At 48.9% G+C, this 8,927-nt stretch overlaps 1 long non-coding RNA gene across 1 annotated transcript; it reads left to right on the forward strand.

The window, feature by feature from the left end:
• The first annotated feature begins 1,264 nt into the window (after positions 1–1,264).
• On the forward strand, positions 1,265–7,113 carry LOC127528442 (uncharacterized). Its single transcript, XR_007935338.1, has 3 exons — positions 1,265–1,480; positions 1,538–2,209; positions 6,981–7,113. It is a non-coding gene; the product is annotated as an uncharacterized LOC127528442 (long non-coding RNA).
• The last annotated feature ends 1,814 nt before the right edge of the window (positions 7,114–8,927 follow it).

An 8,927-nucleotide genomic window follows, 5' to 3' on the forward strand; every position in this document is an offset into this window, starting at 1 on the left:
TTGTTGTTTTGCTCAACGAAGGCAAACATTCTGATAAAATCCTGTTTTAATTTAAAATGCCATCTTAAAGGAAATGCAGGTCTGTTTTCACGCAGAACTCCACACCGCGCGCTCCTCCCGCCTGCCTGTCAATTACGGTCCCGCAGCCACTCCTGATAAGCCACACCCACCTTGATTGCTCGGCTCCTCCCTCCGCTCGTCTCCCGCTGATTCACCTGTTCATTCTTGTTCGTCAGTCGTAGAGTTCACATCGTCTCTCTATGGACCGCTGTAGGATGTGCTACACAACGTCGGCTCCAGACCAAAGTGGGTAGGGGTCGTCTGAAACACTAGGGTGGGCATGATGTGATAGTATGTGAACACTCCAACAAGTGAATATGGCAGCATGATTAGAGGAATTTGCTATTAAATTTGGGGGCGCATAACGTGACTGTAGGGTCTGCTTTGTTTCTTCTCCAATTCACAGGTGATTTTTCCCATTTTGTGTCCATTATTTTTCTTTTGGTTCTGTAGTTGAGTCTTGCCCATGAAGAATTCACGCTGCCAATACCCATTGGGTCTACTTTAGCTGCCATTGTGGTCCGTCTGCCTTTCTCTCATCCCGTCTTTACAAATCAGTTTGGAGTTTGGTTTCCAGTAAAAAACAAGAAAAAAATCACCTTAAAAGCAGAGCAGGTGCATCAACACAAAGCTAAGAGACAGAACTGGAAGAGCCTACACTTTTGAATTGGCCACCTGGATTATAAAATTAATCTGATTTCTATCTTCACTTTTATAGGTGCTATACACCACACCATAAACTTCATCCACTGATGATTTGTTTCATCCACTGCGACACTGGCAGAACAAACGCATCATGAGCATCTGGTCGAACATGCCAGCTTGAATGTCACTGTACTTGTCACAATACGACTGCCACTGATGACATCGAAGTTTCGCCTTGAGTGGGCGGCTGAACCCACAGCTGTATGGGTGACAACATCATATACTTATAATGTAGATTGGCATACAGTACATGTGTCAAGCCCTCGAGTCGATAACCAGCATATCTGACAGACCACAGGTATTTGATAGTGGCCAGTGGAACAGTAAGAGAAAGAAAGAAAGAAAGAAAGAAAGAAAGAAAGAAAGAAAGAAAGAAAGAAAGAAAGAAAGAAAGAAAGAAAGCTGTAAACGTTGTTTTCAAGCTCCATTTTTATTTACTCGTTTCACTAAACACACTGAGGAAACGGCGTTCAGGATGAGGCACGAGCCATGGAATTATTATCCTGGACGGGACGAACAACACCCGGGACCACGAGGACATCCAGTCTTCATTTGTCCTCGCATACCAAAAGACAGTCTGGGCTGATATCTTCCGCGGAACCCACTTGCAATCGAGGTGTGCAGGACAGTTTAGCCTTTGGAGCCAAACAGATCCGCGGAAACAACCGGCAGGACGGTTCAGAAACCCTCAGTGCCCGCCGGCCTGTCATTGGAAGTCCTAAAGTAACGTCTGATAAGCCACGCCCACCCCACACCTCCCTCGTTCGCTCAGCTCCTCCTCGGCGCCCTCACTTTCTCTTGGCAGTTTGCGATGCTGACCTCCAGTGTCTCCTCGTGGAATCGGGGCATGGAGGACAACTTAGCCTTTGGAGCCAAACAAATCCGCGGTAGCAAGCGGCGGGGCGGTCGTAGAAACACTCAGGTGTCTGTTTGCCAGCACCACCCCACAGTGCCCGCCTACCTGTCATTTGGAGTCCCGAAGTAACTTCTGATAAGCCACCGCCATCTCGCTCGTTCAGCTCAGCTCCTCCTCTGCGGCTTCACCTGCTCGTGGCAGTTTGTGGTAGCAAGTGACGAGGCGGTCGCAGAGACCCATAGGTGTGACTGCCTATAGAAGTGTGGCGATGAGGTGGAGCAACCGCCTGGCTGACCTGAATAAGAAGACGACGTCTACACGCGAGTCCGGAGTAGTGAAGACGATCTGCGCTGACGGAGAGACCCTGAGGAGTCGGCGACGAGAACGCACAGCAAGCGCGATCTGCACTAACACAGTCCGCTACTGAAATAACGTGGCGTCTCTGTCTGGATGATCCTCCGTGGGCTTCACATGACAAGATGACACGTATTTGTGTTCGGACTGTGATGGGCGTGTGTAGTGCTCGGTGGAGCGCCAGTCGTGTGCAGGTCTCAGTGTTAGAGAGCCGGTAACACCTCATCCTACTGAGTACCTACACTGTAAAAAATAAATCTTGAATGTGTGAAAAATAATAATAAAAAATAGCTAACTATACACAAAATAATCATTAATTAATAAAAATGGGTTTTACCCTTTTTATTTATTATTTAATTCTAATTCAATAAAAAAATTAAGAATAATGTTAACTTATTATTTTTCTTCCCCTCCTTTAACCGTCACCTTATCGTGGTGGAGGGGTTTGCGTGTCCCAATGATCCTAGGAGCTCTGTTGTCCGGGGCTTTATGCCCCTGGTAGGGCCACCCAAGGCAAACTGGTCCTAGGTGAGGGATGAGACAAAGAGCGGTTAAACAAACCTCCTATGAAGAAAAACCATTTTGGACGGTGTTTTCCCTCGCCCGGACGCGGGTCACCGGGGCCCCACTCTGGAGCCAAGCCTGGAGGTGGGGCTCGATGGCGAGCGCCTGGTGGCCGGGCCTGCACCCATGGGGCTCGGCCGGGCACAGCCCGAAGAGGCAACGTGGGTCCCCCTTCCCATGGGCTCACCACCTATGGGAGGGGCCAAGGAGGTCGGGTGCAGTGTGAGTTGGGTGGTGGCCGAAGGCGGGGACCTTGGCTCTTGGGACGTGGAATGTCACCTCTCTGAAGGTGAAGGAGCCTGAGCTAGTGCGCGAAGTTGAGAGGTTCCGGCTAGATATAGTCAGACTCACCTCGACGCACAGCTTGGACTCTGGAACCAATCTCCTTGAGAGGGGCTGGACTCTCTACCACTCTGGAGTTGCCCCCGGTGAGAGGCGCCGAGCAGGTGTGGGTATACTTATTGCCCCCCAACTTGGAGCCTGTACATTGGGGTTTACCCCGGTGGACGAGAGGGTAGCCCCCCTTCGCCTTCGGGTGGGGGGACGGGTCCTAACTGTTGTTTGTGCGTATGCACTGAACAGCAGTTCGGAGTACCCACCCTTTTTGGAGTCCCTGGAGGGGGTACTAGAGGGCATACCTTCTGGGGACTCCCTCGTTCTGCTGGGAGACTTCAATGCTCACGTGGGCAATGACAGTGAGACCTGGAAGGGCGTGATTGGGGAGGAATGGCCCCCCTGATCTGAACCCGAGCGGTGTTTTGTTATTGGACTTCTGTGCTCGTCACGGATTATCCATAACGAACACCATGTTCAAGCATAGGGGTGTTCATATGTGCACTTGGCACCAGGACACCCTAGGCCTCAGTTCGATGATCGACTTTGTGGTCGTGTCGTCGGACTTGCGGCCACATGTCTTGGACACTCGGGTGAAGAGAGGGGCGGAGCTGTCAACTGATCACCACCTGGTGGTGAGTTGGCTTCGATGGTGGGGGAGGATGCCGGTCAGGCGTGGTAGGCCCAAACGTGTTGTGAGGGTCTGCTGGGAACGTCTGGCAGAGCCCCCTGTCAGAAGTAGCTTCAACTCCCACCTCCGGCAGAACTTCGACCATGTCCCGAGGGAGGTGGGGGACATTGAGTCCGAATGGGCCATGTTCCGTGCCTCTATTGTTGAGGCAGCTGACCGGAGCTGTGGCCGTAAGGTGGTCGGTGCCTGTCGTGGCGGCAATCCCCGAACCCGCTGGTGGACACCGGTGGTGAAGGATGCCGTCAAGCTGAAGAAGGAGTCCTACGGGACCCTTTTGTCCTGTGGGACCCCGGAGGCAGCTGATAGGTACCGGCAGGCCAAGCGGAATGCGGCTTTGGTGGTTGCTGAGGCAAAAACTCGGGCGTGGGAGGAGTTTGGGGAGGCCATGGAGAACGACTTTCGGACGGCTTCGAGGAGATTCTGGTCCACCATCCGGCGTCTCAGGAAGGGGAAGCAGTGCAGTGTCAACACTGTATATGGTGGGGATGGTGCGCTGCTGACCTCGACTCGGGACGTTGTGGGTCGGTGGGGGGAATACTTCGAAGACCTCCTCAATCCCATTAACATGCCTTCCAATGAGGAAGCAGAGCCTGGGGACTCAGAGGTGGGCTCCCCCATCTCTGGGACTGAGGTCACCGAGGTGGTCAAAAAACTCCTTGGTGGCAGGGCCCCGGGGGTGGATGAGATACGCCCGGAGTTCCTCAAGGCGCTGGATGTTGTAGGACTGTCTTGGCTGACACGCCTCTGCAACATCGCATGGACATCAGGGACAGTGCCTCTGGATTGGCAGACCGGGGTGGTGGTCCCCCTCTTTAAGAAAGGGGATCGGAGGGTGTGTTCCAACTACAGAGGGATCACACTCCTCAGCCTCCCTGGAAAAGTCTATTCAGGGGTCCTGGAGAGGAGGGTCCGTCGGATAGTCGAGCCTCGGATTCAGGAGGAACAGTGTGGTTTTCGTCCTGGTCGCGGAACAGTGGACCAGCTCTACACCCTTAGCAGGGTCCTGGAGGGTGCATGGGAGATTGCCCAACCAGTCTACATGTGTTTTGTGGACTTAGATAAGGCATTCGACCGTGTCCCTCGGGGAATCCTGTGGGGGGTACTCCGAGAGTATGGTGTACCGGCCCCCCTGATAAGGGCTGTTCAGTCCCTGTACGATCGGTGCCAGAGCTTGGTCCGCATTGCCGGCAGTAAGTCGAACCCGTTTCCAGTGAGAGTTGGACTCCGCCAGGGCTTCCCTTTGTCACCGATTCTGTTCATAACTTTTATGGACAGAATTTCTAGGTGCAGCCAGGGTGTTGAGGGGGTCCGGTTTGGTGGGCTCAGGATTGGGTCACTGCTTTTTGCAGATGATGTTGTCCTGTTTGCTTCATCAGGCCGTGATCTTCAGCTCTCTCTGGATCGGTTCGCAGCCGAGTGTGAAGCGGCTGGGATGAGAATCAGCACCTCCAAATCCGAGACCATGGTCCTCAGCCGGAAAAGGGTGGAGTGCCCTCTCAGGGTTGGTAGCGAGATCCTGCCCCAAGTGGAGGAGTTCAAGTATCTCGGGGTCTTGTTCACGAGTGAGGGAAGAATGGAGCGTGAGATCGACAGGCGGATCGGTGCGGCATCCGCAGTAATGCGGGCGTTGCATCGGTCTGTCGTGGTGAAAAAGGAGCTGAGCCGCAAGGCGAAGCTCTCAATTTACCAGTCGATCTATGTTCCTACCCTCACCTATGGTCATGAGCTATGGGTAGTGACCGAAAGAACGAGATCGCGAATACAAGCGGCTGAAATGAGTTTCCTCCGCAGGGTGTCTGGGCTTTCCCTTAAAGATAGGGTGAGAAGCTCAGTCATCCGGGAGGGGCTCAGAGTAGAGCCGCTGCTCCTCCGCATCGAGAGGAGTCAGATGAGGTGGCTCGGGCATCTGATCAGGATGCCTCCTGGACGCCTCCCTGATGAGGTGTTCCAGGCACGTCCAACCGGGAGGAGGCCCCGGGGAAGACCCAGGAGACGCTGGAGGGACTATGTCTCTCGACTGGCCTGGGAACGCCTTGGGATTCTCCCGGAAGAGCTAGAAGAAGTGGCCGGGGAGAGGGAAGTCTGGGCATCTATGCTCAAGCTGCTGCCCCCGCGACCCGACCTCGGATAAGCGGGAGACAATGGATGGATGGATTATTTTTCTTAAAACGTAAACATTTTTTATAACTTATTCTAAGTAAAAAAACTATACTGTGAATTGAACACATTTAAGTTAAGTTAAATTTAATGACACGACACTTCCTCTCACATCGATTTCTTGGTCTTTACAACAACGCATTCAGCAGTAATGCTTATCCATAATAAGAGCTATTTTACTACGAATGTGTAAGTATAAAGCATATTAATTCCGTAATAAATAACTAGTATTTCATTTCGTATAGTTACAGACGTAAGCATTTGCTATTTTCACGAAACCTTTCCCTTCATGTGGGAAACATGGCGGGCAAGGTAGCGTCTTTCTAACAACCTACCTCGTTGGTTTGCTTGAAAAAGCAAGCACATTTCTCGGATAGTTACGTATGTTCACATTTGTTTTTATCGTTTAAAACTTTTTAAAAACTACACAGAAAAAGAAAATGACACTTTGAGATAAGTTTGAGAACGCTATGGCGTTTGTCCTAAACTACGACCTGTAAACAACATTAAAAGATGTTTTCCTAACTGTCACGGTATTATTTGACCTCTTATTTAATTAGTGTTCTACATAGGTACTGTATTTTCTGGTTAATTTATAATACTGTGATTTATTTAGCGATGTTTGATTTCCTACGTCCTATTTTATTTCAGGATTTTCGCTATCGCATACTGAGAAGTAGTGGAAAAGGCGGCCATTCATTTAAGCGGATATGTTGGCGTAAATGCAGGAAATGTTTGAAGAGCGCCATCTGCGTCAGGATTTCGCTCTCTACGTTTCCTTCCCGTTTAGCATTCATTCCTGGGACGTTATTTGACTGAGATATACTTTTTGAAGAAAGTTTAAAAAAGAAAAGACAATTAACATTGACATTTGAATGTCAATAATTCAGTAAAAATTATCCTCAGACATTTGATTTAATTCTCCTTTGAAAATATAACTGACTATCTGTATATGTTCAAATAAATAAAGATATATAGAATTTTAGCATGTATTTGTTATACAGTCATTACTGTCCAGCGTTGCATTATTACTCTTTTTTTTTTTTTTGAGTACTGTAGTTCAAATGAAAATCAGAGTAAAATAAACCATTTTTGCCACTACTTATATATTTAATCAAACTCATTTATTTTAGGTAAATTTGAGTAAATTAATAAATTAACTTTACTCAATAGTGCAGTATATTAAATCTACTCAAAAATATTGCTTGTAATTTGTTGCCTTATTTTTTTTAAGTACTTTTAACGCGTTATTTTTTACAGTGTAACAGAGGACTACAACGACAGAAGCCGCAGCGCGAGAACGAAGCCCGGGCGCTGTGAGCCATTCAAGCTGCGAGACTTCATGGAACTCGCCTCGAATTGGACATGATGTCACAGATAAAGTACAAACAAATCGAAGCGAAGTCATCCTTGGGATTGTTTTTTTTCTGTACTTACTGTACATAAGATAAGTCAGGCGCTAGGCTTGGCCAACCCTGGACGCGGAGCGCAGAGACCGCGCAGATTTGGAGTATTCACGGGCTGAAGTCTGTCATCTCTATGGACACAAGGGATCCCAAAAAGTCTTATCAGGTGTGGGGTGCACTTTAAATGTGTTATATCTGATTGTCGTTTCTGGGGCTATGGACACAAGGGTCTGCAGTGCTCCATGATCACGGGTGATGTCCAGACAGAGCACAATGCCTAACAGAATATCTTGGCCATCTCAGAAAATAAAGTCGGTTGATTTTAAAGCACTGCTAGCGTCTTCGTTCTGTTATTTGTTTAGAGCTGTATCGCCTTAAATTTTAAACATTGCTAAAAAATATTCTAATTATTTAGAAACTGAAAACACTATACAGTAAACCTAAACGTTACTTAAAAACCTAAGGAAAATACTGAAAATTATAGTGAAATGCATGTGAGTCTACTTTCTCAGCGTCAGCCCACCCCGACCGCCTGCCTGTCATTTGAAGTCGCACAGCCACCTTCCTCCTCTCTACTCCTCCTCTGCTGCTTGTCCTGCTCGTTCTCAGTATTATCAGGGTCTCGGTGGGTGCGTTTCACTTGGTGTCATGAGCAAAGATCAACCTGACCAGAGATAAGTCGTTGTCACCGCATCCACTTTGCAACAGGAACGAAATTGCCAAATGTCTATAGATGATGTCGCACATCAGACCTTTAAACTTTTCACGTCTTTCACTTCCAGATTGACCAGGTCTCCAGTCAGGATGGTCAGTAAGGTTTTCATGTCTGCAGAACTGGCTGTGCAAACATCAGAATTAGACGTTTATTATCGTTGTCGACCTCACAGCACGATGACCCGTCCGGTAAGCAGGTCTGTGTGAACGGCCAGTGCATGTGAGACAAGCAGCCATTTGTATTGTTAAACAGCGCCGATCGAGACTCAGCGTCGACTGAAACAGAAAGACTGGGGGCGGGGACGGGGCGTGTCCAAGGGTTAGAGGGCGGAGCTCTGAACCGACAGGTATAAATATGTGAGACTTCAGAAAGGCAAACACATAAAGTGTCTGAATGAACTTGTGTTATTGCGCATGAGGAGGACGGCGAAGGGACATTATACCTTAAATACTACAGCGTCCTGCCAACGGGACACGCACGAAATATACTGTCTAGATAGATAGATAGATAGATAGATAGATAGATAGATAGATAGATAGATAGATAGATACTGTCTAAGTGCTGTGTCTGCACCCGAAACAACACGCTGCTCTTTTTGCCATCGCCTCCTGGTCGTCCCAGGAAAGCTCTCGTCCATAGCCGACGCCAGTCTCTGAATAACCGGCGACGATCAACGTTGTAAATGGCCGTTTGACTCGCACGCACTGACATTTATAACAGGCCTGCATTCCAGACGAGTGATCCTTTTGTGAGGTCGACGACGACAATAAACGTCAAATACCATAGCCAGTGCTGCAGGCATGAAAACTTTACTGACCATCCTGACTTGGGCCCTGGACAATCTGGAAGAGAAAGATCTGAAGAAGTTCAAAGTTCTGATGAGCGACATCACCCGGAAAGATGCCAATTGGGTGCCGGCTGGCAAAGTGGATGAGACGGCTGGCACTTGTTCTTTGGCCAGGTTGCTCATTGAGCACTACACTAGGATGATGGCACCCATCGAGACCCTGGGAATACTGAGGCTGATGAACAAGAATGAACTGGCAAACCAGCTGGAAGAAGAGCTGAGGTGCTGGAAACACCTGC

The sequence above is a fragment of the Erpetoichthys calabaricus genome, chromosome 6 (assembly GCF_900747795.2).
Source record: "Erpetoichthys calabaricus chromosome 6, fErpCal1.3, whole genome shotgun sequence".
Lineage (NCBI taxonomy): Eukaryota > Metazoa > Chordata > Cladistia > Polypteriformes > Polypteridae > Erpetoichthys > Erpetoichthys calabaricus.